At 37.4% G+C, this 23745-nt stretch overlaps 1 protein-coding gene across 1 annotated transcript in view; it reads right to left on the bottom strand.

Moving 5' to 3' along the window:
• The window catches only part of LOC150074899 (transcription activator GLI3-like), a 331720-nt gene that overhangs the window by 46205 nt on the left and 261770 nt on the right, over positions 1 to 23745 (bottom strand). The gene's annotated exons all lie outside the window — the stretch shown is intronic.

Raw genomic sequence — 23745 nt, 5'->3', positions numbered from 1 at the left:
ACAAAATTGCATAACAGATTTGAACAACATATTTCTACAGAAATGTTTACCAAACTTGCATTCCATACTCCACTTTAAGATACTTCTCATTCCTGATGTTTGTTATTTGGTTTTTAGGAGCATTAGCAGCTAAGGCCATATTGCTCCAGGGATATGCGGTGGTCATTCCCTGACCTTTCCGCATCCTCTGTTTGGTGGTCACGGGCTCGAATCCCGGTCTAATCAAGAAACGTGTGCTACACAATGCTGCTCCTGGCTACGGAGGTGCCCACACATATAGGCGAGATGTTTTATTTCAACTTAAATTGAGGAATTCTTCCTATTTGTTGTAGCCTTGGGGAGCAATAGAAACAACCTGAGAATCTAGAATATGATATGTAATAAGGTCAGGTAATGGCCTCCGTAGCCGAGTGGGCAGGAGCGGGAGTGCAGTAGCACACGCTCTTTGAGTAGACCGGGGTTCAAGCCCCTGACTGCTGAATACGGTCGATCTGCCAACCCGCACTGGACCAGCGTGGCAGATTATGGTCCATTTCCCTCAGCATGAATTGTTGAGGAGGCTTCCACCCTGCAGTGGGTTGATAATGGCTGCACTTGACTTTGACTTTTTGACATAAAATCACCTCAGAGATTAACACAATGCTGTACTGAAGGCATTCCTCATCATGAAAGAATGAATAATACTGATAAGTGTTATCAATATCAATTCCTCCATTCATTTTATCTACATTTAAATTTAGATAAAGTTCCAACCTCCACACGAATAGGTGGAGTTAATTCAAAAAATCAGCCACTCTTTGACTAAAGGAAGATTTTTGGACATCTATTCTACAGTTATCTCCTATAAATTTATGCCTCCTTGTATATGGCACATGACCAGGCGTAAAGACTTGGTCATCCCTTTTAAGACCTCAAATACCTAGTAACCCCACTGTACTATATATAGAGTTTTCAAACTGGTGGGACTGTTAATAACCCTGGGTATATCTCTCATGTGCAAGGTCTTGGAAACACTATTAGTGCAGTAGATTTGATCACCCAGGTATGAACCAAGATAAGCAGGGTCAGGGCGTGGCATTCATACCACAGAAGCAGAATAAGTAAAATGAATGAGGAGAGGAGATATGTTATCACTAGTGGGTGAGATGAAAATCATATGTAATCTTAGGGAGTAAAAGAAGACTGGATCTCATTAAGTTTACCTTTGGGCAGTGTGTTGTAGATCAGTTGAATAAATTACTTTTCACAACAGTTGAGTGTTAACCTGCAACAGCAATGTAAAGGCTCACTGTGCAATTCCCAAGAATTTATTGTTTGTTTGTATATATTGGGAGGAGAAAAAAATGAAGAATTCACCCAACTGAATAAATTACAGCAGTGTACAAATATTCGATAAAAAAACACCTTGCCATCCTGACTGGAGGTATCTCTCAACTTCAGTTAATGATAAATGTAAAAATTTCTCTTTTCTGATGGCAGTCCCAGAAGAATATAAAAATATAAATTATTATATTTTATGCATATGGAATTATGCATTTCATACAGGTATTCATTTAAGTTTTCTTGTGCACAATAAACATAATGATGCACAAACTGGCAATAGTTCCCAATGGGACAAGAACTGTTATGGGTTTTTTGCATACCTTGACTAAGGGGTACAATTTTTTTCTTATAGAAGCTCAGGTTTTTCATCCTGCACATACTGACTCCTCGTGTTGCCTCAGCTGCTTTTGTGCAAATTCTAAATAACCAATCAATGAAGGCCAGAAAAATATTTTCACTTGTGTCTCTTGTAATACAAAGCCATCTCTTGTTAGGTCCTGAACCAATTAAAGCCATGGGACACCAGTACTGTAAAATCTTCCAAATAAATTGCATGTATTCTAGGCCACTGTGACTCCCCTGTACACTTGTATAGAGATTAGTTAAATACATCCTGAAGAAAAAAAAATTTATGAGGAAATTCAAAAAAGTAAATGCAATTTTAATATTAAATACTGATATCAGAATGTGCTCTTGTGGACAACAAGGATACTTCATACTAAGGAAAATTTAAATGTGACACTGCGTATTTATAATTTCTTTCATGCTGCTACTTTGAATATTTCAAGAAAGCTTAAGGATTACATTATTATTGAGCAATATGAAATAACTTGAAACCTTCAAAGATTTATGCACAGATGTCAACTCAGTACAGGAAAAAACTAACTACATTATGGAAGGAAAGGGTGGACAAGTGAATAGAAAGGTTCAAAAATGGAAGAACAAGTATGTTAGACAAAGACTGCACCACCTAACAATCTCAAAAACAGCAGGAAACACTGCTCAAGTTAATTCCAAGAAAACAAAGCAATTACTATCAGTGATCATTCTTCCCAAGATGTTGTGTTGGTCAGCAATATCTGTGATGACTCATAACTGAGGAAATGTTAAGAAACAGTATACTTCTGAAACTCAGAAATGATAAGGTGGACATAATGAAATTAAAGGTTCTTCATTGATAACCAGTGTGAAAGAGTTAAAACTGGTCTAAGGTATAGATGGGGATGAGACAGACAATGATGACACTAATGTTGTTTTTTCAAATTGGCATCTTTAATTCATCTTCTTCCAAGCCAGTCTGAACATATACTGCAACCAATCAGCATCCCATTCACTGCTCAACTCCCAACTCACATAACCAACTTTTCCTCCCCCTCATTTATCCCTCCTACTTCTGTTCTCTGGAACAACCTTCCTTAATATGTATGTCCCAAAAGTCACAATCTACAGAAATTCAAGAAGTATTTTCTGTCTTTTCAGCACAGTACTTAGTACTATTGGTTCTAATGCACTTTCATGGGGGTTTTTGGGGGGTGGGGGGGGTTGTATATAAATATATATATTAAAAAACACTGATGTACTATCAACCCAAATACTTGGTCTATCTTTTACTTTCTAGCTTAAGATCAAAAAAGCCTGAAATTGAAGATGGAAGTATTGTGACATTGATATGAAATATCTGTATTAATGATAGCCACTGTAGTGGATTCTCTTATTAAAATTAATTAAAATTATTTGATCTTAACTAGCAAGTTAAGTTCGAATGATCTTAGTTTGCTGATTAAAAAAAAAAAAAAAAAAAGTACAACCTGTTATAATGCTGATTAAGGTCATTTTATCTTAACCAATGAGAAACAGGGTTTTACTTTTTCAATTTATCTTTTATTTGATTGAGCTGTACTGAATCCAAAATCTGTTGTAAATCTTCATTGATTCAAAATACATTTATTACATTGGCTGTTTTTCAAAGCCAAATTGTCATCTGTCTTTTCCAGAGCTCCCAAATTATACAATAATAAATTAAAATTTCTTCATTATTTATTTAATTATATTTTATTGGATAGTCTACAAATATTAAATTTTGTAAACTAATTAACATTTTATTAATTATATCAACTTATATTTAATTTCAATTAATTTTCTTAATTAGTAAATTGCTTTTTATATTTAATTAAATTTTACTTCCCACTCTTTTTGAGCATCCCTATACTATTTTTTAGGACTGTACCACTGTATACAGGATATTGCCAACTTCGTGGCACATTTTCAAATTCAACATCCTAAAATTTTCAATAGACAAACTGTGACAAAAAATGTATTCTGAAAGCACTATTTGATTCAAAATACATTTATTACATTGGCTGTTTTTCAAAGCCAAATTGTCATCTGTCTTTTCCAGAGCTCCCAAATTATACAATAATAAATTAAAATTTCTTCATTATTTATTTAATTATATTTTATTGGATAGTCTACAAATATTAAATTTTGTAAAATAATTAACATTTTATTAATTATATCAACTTATATTTAATTTCAATTAATTTTCTTAATTAGTAAATTGCTTTTTATATTTAATTAAATTTTACTTCCAACTCTTTTTGAGCATCCCTATACTATTTTTTAGGACTGTACCACTGTATACAGGATATTGCCAACTTTGTGGCACATTTTCAAATTCAACATCCTAAAATTTTCAATAGACAAACTGTGACAAAAAATTTATTCTGAAAGCACTAAGTTTCTTCACAATGAGGAGGAGGGAGGTCAAAATGAATCCCATGCAACCAATAATGGGATTAAAGTAATCCATATATTATAATAATATTTTCAAAATAATTTTTTAAAAAAGTGTAGCTTTTATAGGATAATATTAAAGTGATCATAGTGTTTGAAAATTATTGTAAACCTTCAAAAACATTTTAGCAAAATTAATTAAAAGATATTTAAGTAATTAATTACAATTAATTTATCGTAATACACAAAGCTTATTTGCTTATTTAAGAATGTTAAATACAGAACAAGACAATGGATAATTATTATTATTATTATTAGCCATATGGTACAAGGAAGCCTGAGGCTAAATGCTGCACCAGCCAAAAAAAAAATTTCCGAGTTATTCCCCCTGTGTGAGAAAGAGAGAAATGTAGAAAGGCATCACCAAGAAAGAGAAGAATGATGATATCCAGCTCAGGACCCTGGGTTTGCAAAGCCCATACTCACCAGATGTGAGCCCCTGGGGTTAAATTAGATGTGATTAACTTCAAGTATTTTGAAAAAACTTCAGACCCACATTGTATGCATTAAATTTTAATTGTAATATAATTTTCAATTAGCAGTAAAAAAAAAAAAAAAAAAGTAAACAGCAGCCTTTATCAACCCACTGCAAGATGGAAGCCTCCTCAACCATTCACGTTGAGGGAAATGGACCATAATCTGCCACGCTGGTCCAGTGTGGGTTGGCAGATCGACCGTATTTAGCATTCGGGGGCTTGAACCCCGGTATACTCAAGAAGTGTGTGCTACTGCACTCCTGCTTCTGACCACTTGGCTAAAGCCAAGCCAAAGTTTGTATTATTGTAAAGAAAATAACTGAACTACAAAGGGTCACATTATTCTTACTTGACGAATATGAATGGCACGACATTTTTTAAAAAAACAACAACAATGTAATTAATGGGAAGTAACTATAATAACATAAAAACATTTTTATTTTACATAATAAATACCTGTATCCTTGCCAATCATGTTCCTCTTCGATAGCAGTTTGCCTATTCATAGTTTCCATTTTACTCCCCACTTTTGCCTATCGTCAGGGCTGCATTAATGCTACGGCCAAACCAGCCATGGCCAGAGGCCTCACAGCCTCAAATTTAAATATGGCTGGGGACCTATTTCATCCTGTTTATCATGGTTTTGCTTATTTGGGGTTTGTTTCTTTAACACTAGCAGAGGCAAATGATGCAAGAAAGCAAGCTTATACAACAAATAGCCAAAAAAAGAAACGCTCCCATTTTACCTATTAATTCCCTCCAATGATTTGTCTAGTTTTTTTCTTGAATTCGTTTAATCCACTTCCACAACAACAGTTGGAAGTTTGTTCCAGCAATCAAGGACCCACTGACTAAAGGCAAACTTCCACACATCTATTCTGCAACCGTCTGTCCTCAATTTTAATTTGTGCCCCCTCTTATGTGTAGTCTGCACAAGAGGAAGAATCCTATCAGCATTGAATTTGCTCAATCCATTCAAAGCCTTAAACACCTCAATCAGATCACCTTGCAGGTGCCTAGTCTCCATATGCTGCAATTTGCAGAACTGAAGTCTTTCTTCTTAAGAGCACCCCTTTGTTCCCTTCACCAATCTCACTGCCTTTCTCTGTACTTGTTCCAGCAGCTCTACATCCTTCCTAAAATGAGACCTTCAGATCTGTATGCAGTACTCAAGGTGTGGCCTGACCTTTGCCTTATACAATGGGATAATCACCACCTATCCCTGCTAGTAAAATTCCTGTATATCATTGGCAAAACACCATGAGCTGTCCTTGTAGCCTTCTGCACTTCTCAGTGAACTTCATATCTAACTGCACAATTACCCCCAGGTCTTTTTCATTCTCCACTATCCCGATTATAGTACTACATAGTTGGTACATAACTCTGGGGTTACTGCTACCCATATACAGTACTTTGCATTTGTCAATGTTAAAGTTCAGTTGCCACATCTCAACCCATCTGCCTAACTTTCCTAGATCCTACTGCAGTAGCATACTGCCATTTCTATCATTAACAACCCTGCCAACCTTTGTATCATCTGCAAACTTGGGCATTGAACCTGTTGCACCTTCATCAATATCACTGATAAATATAGAAAACAAGGTTGAGCCAACACCAAACCCTGGGGGAACTCCACTAATAACATTAGTCCATGAATAACAGTATGCTACTGCGAAGTACTGCATATGGGTAGCAGTAACCCCAGAGTAATGTACCAACTGTGTATCCATTGATTACCACTCTCCATCTTCTCTCATTCAACCATCCCTTTATCCATAGCAGCAACTTGCTGTTAATGCACAGTGCTCCAATTTGTATAGCAGTCTCTTATGCACGATAGTATCAAAATCAAAAGAATTTGTGAAATCCAAGTATATGATATCAAAATAATTTTTTGATATCATATACTTGGTCTTTCCAGTTCCTTCGTGACCACGTCATAATATCCAATCAAATTGGTAAGGCAAGATTTCCTCTTAACAAACCCATGCTGTGTCTGAACTGTAAGTGCAGTCTTGTTTAGATGATCCTCCATTGCTTCTTTAACTAGTGACTCCATTTTTTCCAGAGAACACAAGTTAAACTAACAGATCTGTAATTACTCATGTCACCCATTGATCCCCATTGGTGATTTGGGATTACAGTCACACTTCTCCAATCTGTGTGGAACCTCCCCTGAATCCTAGGTTGCTCTCATATTATGGCTAAGAGTTTGCTTACTTCTTTCGCCCTCCATTACTATAATTGGATTGATCCCATCCACTGCAGCTGCAATTCATATATTAAGCTTCAATAATTTCTCTTCCATTTTCCTCTCCTCAGTTACTACAAAACCATTTAGCTCCCTCTTAGAGTTTGACAAACTTCTGGCATTTCCCTCCCTGAATAACTCCTCATGTTGGAATGTACATGCAAAATACTCATTCAGTTTGTCAGCTACCTGAGCAGTATCATCAACGGTCAAACCATCAATGTCAAGTGGACCAATCTGATTCATTCCTATCCTTCTAGAGTTTACATAAGTTAAGAAGTCTTTCCTGTTTTTCTTTCCATCCTTTGCCAAAGATTTCTTGTAATCTGCCTTTGCTTGCCTATCCTCATTTGTGACTTGATTAAAGAATAGCTTATATCTACCATAAGCTTCTGTGTTGCCTAATAATTTATTTGCATCCCATACATTCTTCTACTTTGCCACAAGTCTCATAAGTTCATGACATCCACTTAGGCCTGAACCTTGAATAGTATTCCTTAGTTGGTATGAAAAGCCTAGTAGCAGTAGAAGTAATAGTAGTAGAGGCATGTGATGCAAGAAAGCAAGCATATGAGCTTATGTAGCATCAGCCAAAAAAATAAATAAATAAAAATTTCACACATCCATTCCCTCTAAGAGTTTGTCCAGTTCTTCCTTGAATTAATTTAAGCTATCAACTTTCGCGACAGATGGAAGTTTGTTCCAGCAATCAACCTGCTGGCTAAAAACAAATTTCTGCATATCTATTCTACAACTGTCTTTCCTCAATTTGAATTCATGCCCCCTCAGGTTTGTAATCTGAGCAAGCGGAAGAATCCCATCAGAATTGAGCATGCTCAACCCATTCAAGGCCTTAATACCTCAATCAGATCACTTTGCAGGTGCCTAGACCCCCAGCTGCTGAAATTTGCAGAAATTAAGCCTTTCTTGGTAAGAGGACCCCGTTCCCCTCACCAATCTTGTTGCCCTTCTCTGTACTCACTCAAGCAACTCTATATCCTTCCTAAAATGAGGCCTCCAGACCTGTACACAGTACTCAAGGCATGGCCTGACCATTGCCTTATACAAAAGGATAATCACCTCCTTTTCCCTACTAGCAACATTTCTGTATATCATTGACAATACCCCATGACCTGCTCTGGCGGCCTGTCTGCATTGCTCAGAAAACTTCATATCTAACTGCACAATTACTCCCAGGTTTTTTTTCATTTTCTACCACCCTAAATCTAGTACCACACAGTTGGCACATTTCTCTGGGGTTACTTCTACCCATATGCAGTAGTTTGCATTTGTCAATGTTAAACTTCATACTAGTGGCAACTGAAGTTTAACATTTAACAAAGTTAAACTTCAGTTGCCACTTCTCAGCCCATCTGCCCAACTTTTTTAGATCCTGTTGCAGTAGCACACTGCCATTACTGTCATTAACAACCCTGCCAACCTTTGTGTCATCTGCATACTTGGACATTATATCACTGATAAATACACAAAAAAACAGCAGGCCCAACACTGAATGTTGAGAACTCCACTAATAACATTAGCCTACGAAGAGCAGCATCCACTGATTACCACTCTCAGTCATCTCCCACTCAACCACCCTTTTATCCATTGTAGAAATGCCCTTAATACCATACTGCTCCAATTTGTACATTAGTCTTCCATGTGCAACAGTATTAAAAGCTTTCCTGAAATCCAAGTACAAAACCATGCTGTGTTTGAATTATTACTGCAGTTTTGTCTAGATGATCCTGCAATGCCTCTTTAACCAGTGACTCCATTATTTTCCAAGGAACAGAAGTTAAACTAACTGGTCTGTAATTACTCGTGTCACCTTTTGACAGTTGTGTAGCTGGTGGGGGGGGGGGAATCCACCCCGGGCGGCACAATTTTATTTTTCGACAATCTATAGAACAGCAACTGAGTGATGAAATAGACTTCGACAATGTCATCGACGATTTTGCTAACAGAAAAGCAAGAAAAATAACATTTTAGAACGTTGGAATTAAAGTTTTACTTCAAAAATAAACATAGTGTTTTAATTTATTTCCCTATACGTCGTTTTGACTTTTTGTAGTATTTTTGGTGTGTATTTAGAGGGGCGGCAAACTCAGGGACCGCCCCAGGAGGCAAAAGCTCTAGCTACAGTACAGCCTTTTGATCTCCCTTTGTGAATTGGGGATACATTTGAACATCTTCAGTCTGTGGGGACTTCCCCTGAGTCCAAGGATGCTCTTATCCTTTAATATAACTGGATAGATCCCATCCACCCCAGATGCCTTTCTTATGTTTAATTTCAATAATTTCTCCTCCACTTTGCTTTCAGTGATTACAAAATCATTAAGCTCCCTGTTAGTGTTTAATAAGCTTCTGTCTTTCACTTCCCTAAAGAATTCCTCATGTGTGAATATAGATGCAAAATACTCATTCAGTTTGTCAGCTATCTGAGCAAGATCATCAACAGTCGAACCATTGATATCAAGTGGACCAATCTGATTCATCCCCTTCTTTCTAGAGTTTATATAAGTAAAGAAGTCCTTGCTGTTTTTCTTTTAGCATCGTTTGCCAAAGATCTCTCGTAATCTGCCTTTCTTGCCTAATCTCCTTTGTGACTACAGGCTAGCTTATATCTACCATCGGCTTCTGTGTTGCTTGATAATTTATATGCATTCCATGCATTTTTCTTCTCTGCCATGAGTCTCATTAGTTCATCTGACATCCATTTAGGCCTAAACCTTGAACAGTATTTCTTAATTGGTATGAAAAACCTAGTAGCTTCCACGATTAATTCCTTGAATGCTTCCCATTTAGAATTTGCTGTTGGTAACACCATCAGTTGGTCCCACTGTACAGAATTTAAAAACTGTCTGAGACCGCTGTAGCTTCCTTGATTAATTCGTTGAATGCTTCCCATTTAGAATTAGCTGTTGGTCGCACTGTATAGAATTTAAAAACTGTCTGAGACCACCATGGTCACCTTTACGAAAGCAAAACCCCCTTCCCTTTACCCCTGATAGTGGTTATGTATATAAGTAAATCCCACAATACATTGTGATCTTTGCCACCTAGTGGTTCCTTTATCTGTAAATTCTTAATGTATGAATAATTGCTGCTGATAATCAAATCAAGAGTATTATTCTCTTTGGACATGCTGCTAGAGAAAACAGCATCCAATAAATCCACAAAAGCCTTTTTAGTGTGCTCGTGACTAATCCACAAGTTCCAGTAAATATCTGGAAAGTTAAAATCTCCCATTATAAGGCATTCTGATTTACTGGTCCACTATTTCTCTGTAAGGCTGTTCATTGTACTCATCAGAGTCATTACGCCTATAACACACTTCTCTCAATTTGGCTTTCACAGTGCTTATGTCACACCAAACTGACTCAACATTGCACTGGCCAACTATGTCAACTGGATGCACTGGCTTATATTATGTGTTTCTTAACTAACAGCATAACCCCCCTTCCTATCCTGTCTGTATATTTAATGGCCCACTATTTCTCTGTGCGGCTGCTCATTGTGCTTATCAGAAACATTAGCCCTGGAGACGGATCCACTAACCCAGAAAAAATTTTCTAAGAGCTAGATCAACCTGGCCAGAATCTGAAGTAAATGCACTCAAAGTAATTTATACAAGCTACAGGAATGAAAATACCTCTCTCGTAAGAAAAAAGAAAAATAGAATCCTGGAAAGCCTTTGTGGGAACTGTTGCAAATGCTCACCCATGGGGAGTAGTTTATTATGTAGTTATTAATAAGCTACTAACAAGTTAAAGAGTAAATGCAACAACAAAAATGGATATTACCCTTACTCATACTTGGGAAGACTCCATAAACAATATTCTAGATACCTATTCCCTGCAGGAAACCAATTTCTTATAGAAGAACGAAAAAAGATTCACAATAGAAAGAAACCAATCCTATAACAGTGAGGGCTTTGAACCCCCATTCTCCCCAGATGAGCTAAAGACAGCCTTAGAAAAGACTAAGACTGTCCTGGAAATGACCTTCTGGGGGTAGAGGTAATCAAAAGGTTTGCCTCCACCCATCCAGATTACCTAATTTGTCTTTTTAACAATTGCCTTGCCAAAGTTGTATACCCTACCCCTTTGGAAGGAGACAAATCTCAGACTTATATTGAATCTGAGAAACCTGGTCAAGAATCTAACTGATCCTAGATCTTACCAACCAATAGCTCTGACATCTGTGCTTGGTAAAGCCATGGAGAGATTACTCTTGTACAGATAGATGACTCACTATACACAGGCCAACTTACAATCAGATAGACAGTATGGTTTTAAATCAGGCTCCTCCACTGAAGATGCCATGAATTACTACAGCTTATAGTACAAATTCAAATTATTATATTAAGGTCACCTGTAATTTCTTACATAAACCTGTATTTGTGTCTGTAAACTGCAAGTGTTCTCTGGTCGATTTGTCTGTTTTTCTGGACAAAAAAACCTCAGTTTCGGGGGGGGGGGACTTTGCTATCTATACCTGAGACCGACTAATTCAGCCACGGAGTGAAAAAAGCCCATTAAAGTTCCTCACATCATCGACACGGAATTTGAACCCAGACCTTTTCCACTCGGTGTGGGGAGGATGGTGATGATACCACTGTGGTACCATGCAGACAGTTTATAGTACATTTTTATTATTTATTAATTAAAGCATTCCCAGCCAACCAATGGCAACCCCACTGTCAGTTACATGTAATTTAGCATTACTCTGATATATTCCTCTCCTGTTTGCCCAAGTACAGGGAGAGAAAAACTGCCATGACCAAAAAAGATTGATATGAACAAACTGAGAATAATCAAATTACATAAAAAATAAATATACATATAATTAAATTTCAGACAAAGTTCAAACTTCATTGGAAAGAGCTACATCTGTTCACAGTCTGTTGGAAAGTCATCAGCACAAGGAGCTGCCGACAACAGAAATGCCAGCACAAGGAGCTGCCAAGAACAGAAATGCTAGCACAAGAAGCTGCCAAGAACAGAACAAGAAGCTGGAGTTGCAGTGGATATAGCACACTCATGCCTCCACCAAAGCAAAGCCTTTCAGAACGATTTCACAGAACTTTAGGTAATTCGGCACTACACCATACCGCATTACAAACCCAAGCCAGATGCAGAAGAGTCCTCCGTTTAAGAAAATTTTTGTTCTCCTGTTTATCAACTAGAATTGTCTTGCAGCCTTCTACCATAAGATTGAGAGCCAACCTTATATTACTCACCAGAGATTACTCACCAGAGATACCAATTCAATTCGTAGATCGCTGTACTCCTCACAGTTGTACATAATATGTTCCCATGATTCTCTTTAACCACAATGGCAACTAGATCTTTCACTGATTCCTAAATCATGCAACTTTGCATTAATCAAACCATGAACAATCAATAAGAACATAGCTTGTAAGTTTGGTGCAAACCATTTGAATTTTATCCAGGCTGCATTTCTTAAATCTGGGAAACATTTTTGTGTAATCTACCCTTTATCACAAACACTCCAATGCTCCTGCCAGACTTTTACCAAAGCATCCCAGATTCTTGCCTTTTCCTTCCTGGGATCTGCCACGATGTCCACCTCTATATTCAGAAAAGAACAGCTTATATATAGTACAGAGGAAAAATTCATGCTGGTTATATCCATTGACTTTGCAGGCACATTTGATGAATTGTGGTGGCCTAGCATTCTCAGAAGGCTACGCCATGCAAAAGTACTTATTAACCTATACAACTATATAAAAAGCTACCTGAAACAGAGAAATCATAGTAAGAACAAAATACCAACAAGTCAGACGTCCTTTTATAAAAGGATGCCCACAGGGTTCAGTACTGGGACCATTTTTCTGGAACTCGGTGCTGGATGAGCTCCTAAATACAAATCTTGGACAAGTTTAAACAATGGCCCTTTGCTGATGACTTAATCATGATAGTCAAAGCAAATTCGAGAGCAAATCTAGAACAACAAGCAAATCATGCATTACAGAAACTTCAGAAATGGGCAAAAACCCACCAACTCACTGTCTCTTCAGAGAAGACAAAATCCATATTGCTCAAAGGTATATTAAAGAAACAGGAGAACTCAAATCAAAGTCAATAATACCATAATCAAACTGGTAAAATGATAGCTTGCTATCATAGTATTTTATAGAAAGCTATCATTCTACCCTCATCTGATATACCTCTCTAAAAAAAGTAAGAAACTATGCAGCCATGATCTCCAAAATCAGTAAAGTTGACTGGGGATTAAAAAGAAAAACCCTTGCTCTTATATATAACGCTGTATTCCTTCCAGTTATCTCTTATGGAGCTGGAATTTGGTACAATAAAACATCATTAGTAAAAAACAAAGCAAAACTGGATACAATTCAAAGAGTTATTCTACTTGCCATCACCAGAGCCTGCTGTACTGTAAGTACCCCTGCCCTGCAAGTATTAGCCGGAACCCTGCCCTTATATTTGGAAGTTACACAAAGAGACCTGCATTACAGACTCAAAAAAAAAGGAATTCCCACCCAATATCTGGATATTACCCTGGACTTTACTGACTGATAACAACAGACAAGAAAATAAGAAAATAGCCACAGCTCTCCAACAATTGTGACAAACAAGCTGGGAACAATCAACCAAGAGTGAAGTAACTAGGAAATGCCTACCCCAAGTGGGGCTAGTCTATCCTGACCCCCCTGTGGGCACTCTCCAAGCATGTATATGACTTTCTTACTCACTGGACACGGCTCACTGCAAACTGCACAGTCTGAGTCTGGTTGAGGACCCCCATTATACATGCAGAAATGTTGAGGACTGGGCACATATACTCTATGACTGCTCAATGTATACGACCAAAGGAGATTTTAATAACTAAAGAACCCTGCCAAGAAATCAGGAAAATCTGTTCATTGCAGAAGAGACATGTTATAAAGCCTTAGCACAATATTCACAGAAAGTCTTCCAAATCAGAAGAGCTGCCCAGCAAAAGGAATCCAAACAATACCAATCACAAACTAAGACCATAAACAGAGTAAACTCCAAAACTCTCTAAATGCAGCCAACCCAAGGATCCCTTGATAAATTGCCAACAGAAAATCTATATGAAATAGCACCATGAGAGATCCCCACCATACTGACAAAAATATATATAGCATTGCTCCTTTCCCCTATATGGACAGCTCCTTGAAGCTTCACATGACCCAACTTAACCTAAATTAACTACAGGACTGGACTTGACATGCAGCCAAGGTGACATACAGCTGAAGAGATATAGTAATAAGCTGCATGACTCGTGGGGTATGCTTGTATATTTAACTAATTTAACTTGCCACTTAATAAATTCTTTACTTACTTCTATTATTAAGAGTGCAGGTTACTTATAAGGTGTGAGTTTTGTTTATAAAAATTTTAAAGTGAGTAAGAATGATGGATGCTTGATTAAAAAAAAAAAGTATAAAATACAGGGTTATCCAAAAGTCAGTAAACAATTAAAGAATCAGTATTTCAGTGAATTTTTACTTATGGTAACGAGATTAGCGCAGAAATGCATAGAATTACGTGTGGTTTTTTCCGAAAGAATGTCAAAATTATTTCCAAATATGTCCACCGTGTGGCACTGTACCATGAATGACATGCGCAAGTGTCTGCTATAAAAGCACTGCAAGAACAACAGCTAAGCAGTTTAGTGAACATTTGGGAAAGTAAAAAGAAAAGAAGCTAAGCAGTCATGTTATCATTACTGGATAAAGCACTGTTGGTGTTATTACCTTAACACTGAATCTGCAACTGCAGCTTTGCAATCTTTCCGTCAGCTGAAGGGTAAGCAACGTGGTAAAGGACCAATGACTGTTGCAGGACTAAAGATGATGATTAAGAAATTTGAGACAACTGGTTTATTACAAGATCGTCCACGAAGTGGAAGACCATCGACATATGCTATAACTGCGGCTGCACTTGCGGAAGACATGGATACTCTAATGGCATCATCATCACATGGAGAAGCAAGCTCTCATGAAGTTTCACGTCGAACTGGCATCCCATATGCGAGTGTGTGGAGAGCACTAAGAGTAGTCCTCCATAGATATCCGTACAAAATTCTCAACACCTTCAAGAAATGAGGCGTCCCGATTTTGCAAAGCAGAAAGCATTTGCATTATGGTTCTATCAGCGAATTGAAGAACATGACAACTGGCTGTCAAATGTTTTGTGGACGGATGAAGCCCATTTCACTCTCAATGGCACTGTAAACACACACAATTACAGAATTTGGGCGACGGAAAACCCTCGAGCTTACACAGAAACTCCATTGCATCAGTCAAATGCGCCTCCGTAGCCAGGTGGGAAGGAGCAGCAGTGCGTAGCACACGCTTCTTGATTAGACCGGGGTTCGAGCCCGTCACCACCAAATACGGAGGATGCGGAAAGGTCAGGGAATGACCACCGCATATCCCGGAGCAATATGGCCTTAGTTGCTAATGCTCCCAAAAACCAAATAACAAACAAACAAAGCATCAGTCAAAAGTAACGGTGTGGTGTGGATTCACCTCTTCTTTTGTTATAAGGTCATTTTTCTTTTAGGAAATCAGTGGCTCTGGTTTCTGGTTTTGAAACTATCACTGTTGCAGGTCAGCCTTATGCTGACCTGTTACAAAACTCTGTTATCTATAGCCTGAGGGAAAGGCAAGCTTTGGATGTTGTGACATTCATGTAGGATGGAGCACCACCCCATATTGCTTCTCCTGTGAAACAACTGCTGCTCTCAGCGTTTAGAGAGAATCGAGTGATAACATCACTTTCAGCATGAATGGCAACCAAGGTCTCTAGACCTGACGCCCTGCGATTTTTGGTTATGGGGCTACCTGAAGTCACGGGTTTACAGAGATCACCCAAAGTCATTGGCAATGCTAAAAAACTATACAACGGCAGGTATCAATGATACCGTCAGAAATGCTGTTTCATGCCACCCATAATGTCATTACTTGTCTTCAGGCAGTGCTCGACAATGAAGGCCGCCACATTGAACATTTACTATAATGAGGTGTGTTGTGGTGTTACAGATCAAGCGCCACCTGGTAGACATATTTTGAAATTATTTCGGAAAAAAAACACGTAATTCTATGCGTTTCTGCATTAATCTCGTTACCATACGTCAAAAATTCACTGAAATACCGATTCTTTAATTGTTTACTGACTTTTGGATCACCCTGTGTATAAAAATATATAAAAAGCACAAAAGGTTTTAAAAATAAAAAGGAAAGATGTGTGAATGGAACATATTGCATGTTTCCTCCATCTCCCATCACCTGGGTCCTTCTGAACCGTCCCTGTTTTCTCTCTTAGCTGGCATGGCATGGGATGCTGACACTGACTGTTTGGCTGGTCCAGGTCAGTGTGAAATCACTTCATACAGAGAGACAACCTACAACCGTAGGGTTCTCTTTCCCTTTCTCTCCCCATCCTAGGGAGGAAATTCTCTACCTTTCCTGCCACCAACTTGGATGGTTCCTACCCACCCTTTCGCCTGGTGACCACTATCAGATCTTTCCGATCCCCCCCCCCCTAGGGTGAGGATGGTCCTCCTCCTTCAGGGGTCCTCACTGTCACCCCCTTCCATTTAGGCATTCTGTTACTCCCTTTCAGCTCTTAATCACATCGTAGTATCCAATCAAATTGGTCAGACAAGACTTCCCCTTAACAAACCCATGCTGTGTCTGAATCATTACAGCAGTCTTGTCTAGATGATCCTGCAATGCTTCCTTAACCAGCAACTCCATTATCTTCCCTGGAACAGAAGTTAAACTATCTCTTCCAGTCACATAGTTCCCTGAGCTGTTGTGGCCACTAACAAATTCCTCCAACTGCATCGATTATGTGCTATACGAGCCACATCACCAAATGTTACGCCCAAAAGTTCACTGATCCCATCCTTCCACCTAGTTGCAGGTCTTCCTTTAACAGCAGTTTTTGGAGCTCGTTTTGTTATGGTCTCTATGACATCAGATAATGTGGTGGTATGCCATTGCCTACCACATAGCTGGCCGATTTTAAAAGGGGCTGGCTTTAATCACAGGAAGGGTCCTCATGCATCCCACAAGATGCACTTGAAGAGGAAAGGTAACTACAGCAGAGCCCCACTTTGTGCAAAAGCCTAATTACAACTGGTTTACTCCTGGTTTTGTGGTTTCCAGAAGTTAAACTAGCAGGTCTGTAATTACTCATGTTACCCTTTTAATCCCCCCTTTGTCAATTGGGGGATACATTTGCACATCTCCAGACTAGGGAGACCTCCCCCTAGTCCAAGGCTGCTCTCATAATTATGGCTAAGGGTTTGCTTACTTCCTTTGCTGCCTCCTTTAATATAACTGGATAGATCCTATCCACCCTAGGTGCCTTTCTTAACTTCAACAATTTCTCCTTCACTTTGCTCTCAGTTATTACAAAATTATTAATTCATTTTCAAATTATTAATTCATTTGCATCTACATTCGCATACAATACAGAATTCATTGTATGCGAATGTAGATGCAAAATACTCGTTTAGTTTGTCAGCTATATGAGCAAGATGATTAACAGTCAAACCATCAATATCAAGTGGACCAATATGATTCATCCCCTTTCTTCTAGAGTTTATATAAGTAAAGAAGTCTTTGCTGTTTTTCTTTGCATCCTTTACCAAAGATTTCTCATAATCTGCCTTCGCTTGCCTAACCTCCTCTGTGACTTGATTACAGAATAGCTTATATCTACTATAGGCTTCTGTGTCACCTGATAATTTATATGCATCTCATCCATTTTTATTCTCTGCCACGAGTCTCATTAGTTCATCTGACATCTGTTTAGGCCTAAATCTTGGACAGTATTTCTTAGTTGTTATAAAAAGCCTAGTAGCTTCCAAGATTAATTCCTTGAATGCTTCCCATTTGTAATTTGCTGTTGGTAACATCATTTAAAAGCTTCAAAGTTTTGATTTTCTGTACACAATAACTGGAAATTTACCATGGTGTGCACATGATTAAACTTAAACAAAAAAAAAAAGATGAATATTTTCAAGTCACAAGAAAATGAATTGTTGTAGAAATTCTACAACCTAAAATCACATTGCTTTATATTCTCAAAAGGGCACTTTGGATACTATGACCCTCAGCTATTAGAATATCCTTGATACCGGATCCCCATAGAAGTAACGATGATGATACTTCTTATGTGAATGTTTCAGGTTTTTTGTTTATTTATTGTACCAGATGTCCCCATCCAATCATTGCCAACCCTACCATATATTTATAGTAATGTGCAGACAATATCATACAGATTAAGATTAAGAATATCATGCAGAGAATGAAGTATAATATTATACAAACAGTAAAATACAGATTTAGAATATCATGCACTGATTTAATGTCCAATAATGCATTAAAATTAACATGCAGCTTATTATATATCCAGTTTAAAGTTTGCTGGAAAGATTTTAGCATTAAGATGTTAAAATCTTTCCAGAATTTCCAGCAGTTTTAATTCTATCTGCCTTCTGTAGTAGATTGAATAGCAGACAGAGAAGGCATTAAAAAGATACTGTAATCTGAGACTCCATCCAAGGATACTCTAATGCAGGGGCATTCAATCTTTTTTTGGCTAGGGACCAAAAGAGATAAAATTCTGAAGGTTGCAGGCCACATGGGTTGTTGCAGTAAGCAGTTTGCAGGCTGCAAGACAAATTCCTTCATCATCATCATCATCATCATCAGCCATTTTCAATCCACTGCAGGATGAAGGCCTCTCCAGCAACTTTCCAGTTCCTTCTGTTTTGAGCACTGGCCATCCATTTACTACTCAAAAACTCATGAATTTCATCTATCCATCTCCGCCTTTGTCTTCCAGGTTTTCTTCTAGCTCCTCTTGGGTACCATTCTGTTATTTTCTTAGTCCATCTGTCATCATGTCTTCGAGCTATGTGTCCTGCCCAAGACCATTTTAGTTCTTTAGTTTTGATAAGAATGTCCTTTACTTGAGTTTGCTGCCTAATCCATGTGTTTCTCTTCTTATCTAACAGTCTGATTCCCAATATATTCCTTACCACTTCCAACAAATTCCTTACCACTAATTATGTATTTTTTTAAAATAGAATTTAATTTTTGTTATCTACATTCATATTTACCATTTTTTTATATTTAATAATTAAATATGAAAATCCACCAATTATTACATAATATTCCTATTGTATGGTTATAATATTAGGGCACAGGATATTAGAGCTGGAAAAGGAATTAGAAAATGTGAATTGGAATATCATCGGTTTGGCTGAAACAAGAAGAAGAAATGAATCACTTATAAGTTTATCAAGTGGAAATCTGCTGTACACCAATGGAAACAGTGAAAGGAGTGAAGGTGGAATTGGGTTTCTGGTCCATAAAGATTTTAAAAACAACATTTTGGAATTCAAAAGTACATCACCAAGAGTGTCAAGACTAATACTAAAGATTTCTAAGAGATACAAGCTAAAGATTATAATGATTTATGCACCAACATCGAGCCATGATGATGAAGAGGTTGAAGAAATGTACACTGAAATTGAGAGTCTTCTAGATGAGCAGAAAACCCACTACACTATTATTATGGGAGACTTCAATGCTAAGGTTGGAAAAAGACAAAACAGCACTGAAAGGAGAACTATAGGAAATTTTGGAATTGGTGAAAGAAATGAAAGAGGTGAAAGACTTGTGGAATTTGCAGAATCTCAAGGACTGTCAGTAATGAACACTTTTTTCAAGAAAAGGGTGAACAGAAAGTGGACATGGAAGAGTCCAAATGGATTAACTACTAATGAAATCGACTTCATCCTCACTAATAGAAGATATATTGTGAATGATGTCACTGTCCTAAATAAGGTAAATGTTGGAAATGATCACAGAATGGTAAGATGTACACTTGATATAGATGTAGGAAAGGAAAGGAAAAAACTGACTCGAGTAAATAATACAAAGGTCTTTGAGATAACAGAAGAGGAGAAAAAGCAGTATGTACTGGAACTTAAGAACAAGTATGAGCTTCTGCAGACTGCTGAGGACCAAGATATCGACGAGGAATATTACAACTTTTTGAAAGTGATAAAGCCCAAGAAACCTATAGGGAAAAATAAATCCAAAGAAGAAAAAATTAGTCAAGAAACACTTGTCATGATGAACCAAAGACGACAAATGAAAAGCAAGAAAAACACTAACAGGGAGAAAATTGAGTATACTGAGTTATGCAAAGCCATTAGAAAGAGACTCAGAGAGGACATAAGAAGATTTAACACAAGAAAAGTAGAACAAGCATTAAGGGAAAACAAAGGATTTAAATCAGCAGCCATGAGCAGTAATACAGAAAGACAAATGATACTGAAACTGAAGAATAGCGATGGTGTACTTATAAACAGCAGAGAAGGCATAATTCAAATAGCAGAAGACTACTATAGAGAATTATACAAGGAGCAGGGGAATGATGCCAGCAGTGGGGAAGATGGATTGCAAAGTAGCAACACATACGACATACCCAATATTCTTCCTGATGAGGTAGAACATGCATTGAAGAAAATGTAGAATCAGAAAGCCCTGGGGGAAGATGAAGTTACTGTAGAGTTGTTAAACTTGGGAGGAAGAGACATAACACAAAAACTGGCAAGGCTCTTCACAAAGTGCATTAGAAAAGGTGTGACGCCTAAGCAGTGGAATAATGCAATCATAGTTTTGCTGCATAAGAAAGGAGATAAATCAGAAATTGGAAATTATAGACCAATTAGCTTGTTATCCCACATCTACAAGTTGTTCACAAGGGTCATTACTAACACATTAGAAAGAATACTGGATGAGAATCAACCGAAAGAGCAAGCTGGCTTTAGGACAGGATTCTCAACTATGGATCACCTTCATGTAATATCACAGCTAATGGAGAAAGCAAATGAATATAAAACACCATTATGCCTGGCATTTGTGGATTATGAAAAGGCATTTGACTCCATACAGCATAAGGCAATGTTTCGGGCACTGGAAAGACAAGGCATTGATACCCCATATATTATGATTTTGAAGAAAATATACGAGAGTGCTACCTCCTTTATTAGACTAGACAAAGACAGTTGGAAATTTAAAATTGAGAAAGGAGTTCGACAAGGAGACACAATATCTCCTAAGCTGTTTACTGCTGCCCTTGAGGAAGCTTTCAGAAGATTAGACTGGTCGCAGAAAGGAGTCAATGTGAACGGAGAGTACCTAAACCATTTGCGATTTGCAGATGACATTGTGGTCATAAGCCATGATCCCAAAGAATTAGAGGAAAATCTTAATCAGTTATGCACAGTTAGTAAGGATTTTGGACTAAAGATGAATATGGCTAAAACAAAAGTAATGATGAACAAGTATGCCACAGAAAGAGACATAATGATTGAAGGAGCAGTAATTGAAAAGGTGGAATCATATACTTATATGGGACAAGTTATTAGCTGTAATAATGATAAATGGCTGGAAGTCAAGAGAAGAATAAATTTTGGATGGATAGTATTCAGGAAATATAGTCACATACTGAAGAGCAATATCCCAGTTTGTCTGAAACGTAAAATAATGGACCAATGTATACTCCCCACCATGACTTATGGAAGTGAAACTTGGGCACTCACCAAAAGAATGGAAGAGAAGCTGAGAACCACACAGCGAAGAATGGAACAAATCATAATGGGAATAACACTGTTAGATAAGAAGAGAAACACATGGATTAGGCAACAAACTCAAGTAAAGGACATTCTTATCAAAACTAAAGAACTAAAATGGTCTTGGGCAGGACACATAGCTCGAAGACATGATGACAGATGGACTAAGAAAATAACAGAATGGTATCCAAGAGGAGCTAGAAGAAAACCTGGAAGACAAAGGCGGAGATGGATAGATGAAATTCATGAGTTTGTGGGTAGTAAATGGATGTCCAGTGCTCAAAACAGAAGCAACTGGAAAGTTGCTGGAGAGGCCTTCATCCTGCAGTGGATTGAAAATGGCTGATGATGATGATGATGATGATGGTTATAATAATATTTATAAATTCTAAGGACGATGCATAAAACATGAGAAAGCAATATAGAAAAATTGAATATTATTAAAAATGGTTATTTTCAAAATTGAATGTGAAACTATATTTTATGACATACTAGCTTTAAACTCTGAGGATGCATAACAGATGAAGGCTGCTTAAATGGCTGTAGGCCACATAATGTGAAGGAGTGGACTACAGGTTGGACATCCCTGCTCTAATGCCTTCTGTGCTGCTGTTCTAGCAGCCACAAAAGCCATTAGAATATCTCAGGATAAATTCAAAGTGACAATTATGACTAAATTCTGCTGGAAGAAACTGTGACCTGTGTCAACAATTCCAAGGATTTGCCAACATTAGAAGAGACTATGGAGGAATGTTGAGCTGGCCAGGAGTGATGAAGGTGATGGATTACAAGATCTAACTTCATGGTGCCTCAGTTGTCCTGGTGCACACAGAAATAAAAGGTTGGTGGCACAACTGGAGGAACTGCCCAATGAAGACTGAACTGAACTTTGTTGACAGGAAAAAGATGATAAAAAAAGCAGAGAATATGGAACAAAATTTAACAGCTAAGAACAGGAATGTTTTAAAAATGATCAACCAAATGAATGTCTTGTTTAGGTCTATTCTTTTATGGAATTAAGACTAACCATGAAAATACAATTTGCCATTGATATACTTATCTTGCAAGTATAATCAACTCATGAAGAAATTAAAAGAAAAACTAGAAGCTTTTTATCATACAATCTTCAAGCTGATTTTACCTCCTATGCATCCTCATTCAAATCTCTCATCACCTAAACTCTATCATATCACAACATTAACATGTTGTGATATGATAGAGTATAAATAGGAATATAAATATAGTAATAGTAATATAGTAATATAAATAGGAATAATTAATAATATAACTATTTTACCTTAGCAAAAATCCAAGGCAGACATCACATAAATTCTATCATATCACAACATTAACATGTTGTTGATATGATAGAATTTATGTGATGTCTGCCTTGGATTTTTGCTAAGGTAAAATAGTTATATTATTAATTATTCCTATTTATATTATTTAAAAATTATTCTCATATAAATTTCCATATTACCATGAACATACTCTTCCCCTTGTCCCATTACTTTAAGCATAAAAACTTAAATTAATGGGAAGTGGGGGGGTTATATTGTTATTTGGTTTTTAGGAGCATTAGCAACTAAGGCCATATTGCTCCGGGATATGCGGTGGTCATTCCCTGACCTTTCCGCATCCTCCGTATTTGGTGGTGACGGGCTCGAACCCCGGTCTAATCAAGAAGCGTGTTCTGGGAAGTGGGGGGGAAACATATGTTTGTGGCAAGTTCATGTTTTCATGATTTTGCTGATCACAGATCAGACAGTATCTGACCTTGCAATTGGCAAGGAATCTAATTTGATTTGTTAATATACACAGCTTACCTGGTCAATGATCCTAGGAGAAAGCATTGAAAACGAAAGAAAAAAAAACAAGAATAATGTGTCATCAGAAATCATATAAATAAAGAGCATTTTTACTATTAAAATTACATTACTAATCTTATAATATGTTTTGCTCTTCATCATGGTTTAGAAAAATTTGAAACTCCACATAAATAAACAGTTTCCTTTGGTTATTATCACTTGTGTGGTACTTGCTATTAATCACATTTGGTCAAGATCAGTGTTTACACTTCAATAAAAAACACACGGCAAACTACCTATCCCATCTGCTCCCACTTGCAAAAGCAAAAAACTTATCTTTAACATTGCATATCAGTAACTTGCATTTTGAATCAGTTTGTCGACCACCTACAGAGGCTTCACAGATCATACT

This window comes from Mastigoproctus giganteus, unplaced genomic scaffold (assembly GCF_048544385.1).
Source record: "Mastigoproctus giganteus isolate SK-2022 unplaced genomic scaffold, ASM4854438v1 scaffold_15, whole genome shotgun sequence".
Taxonomy (NCBI): Eukaryota; Metazoa; Arthropoda; class Arachnida; order Uropygi; family Thelyphonidae; genus Mastigoproctus; species Mastigoproctus giganteus.
The sequence above is the reverse complement of the archived record's forward strand: the minus strand, read 5'-3'. Positions and strand labels throughout refer to the sequence as shown.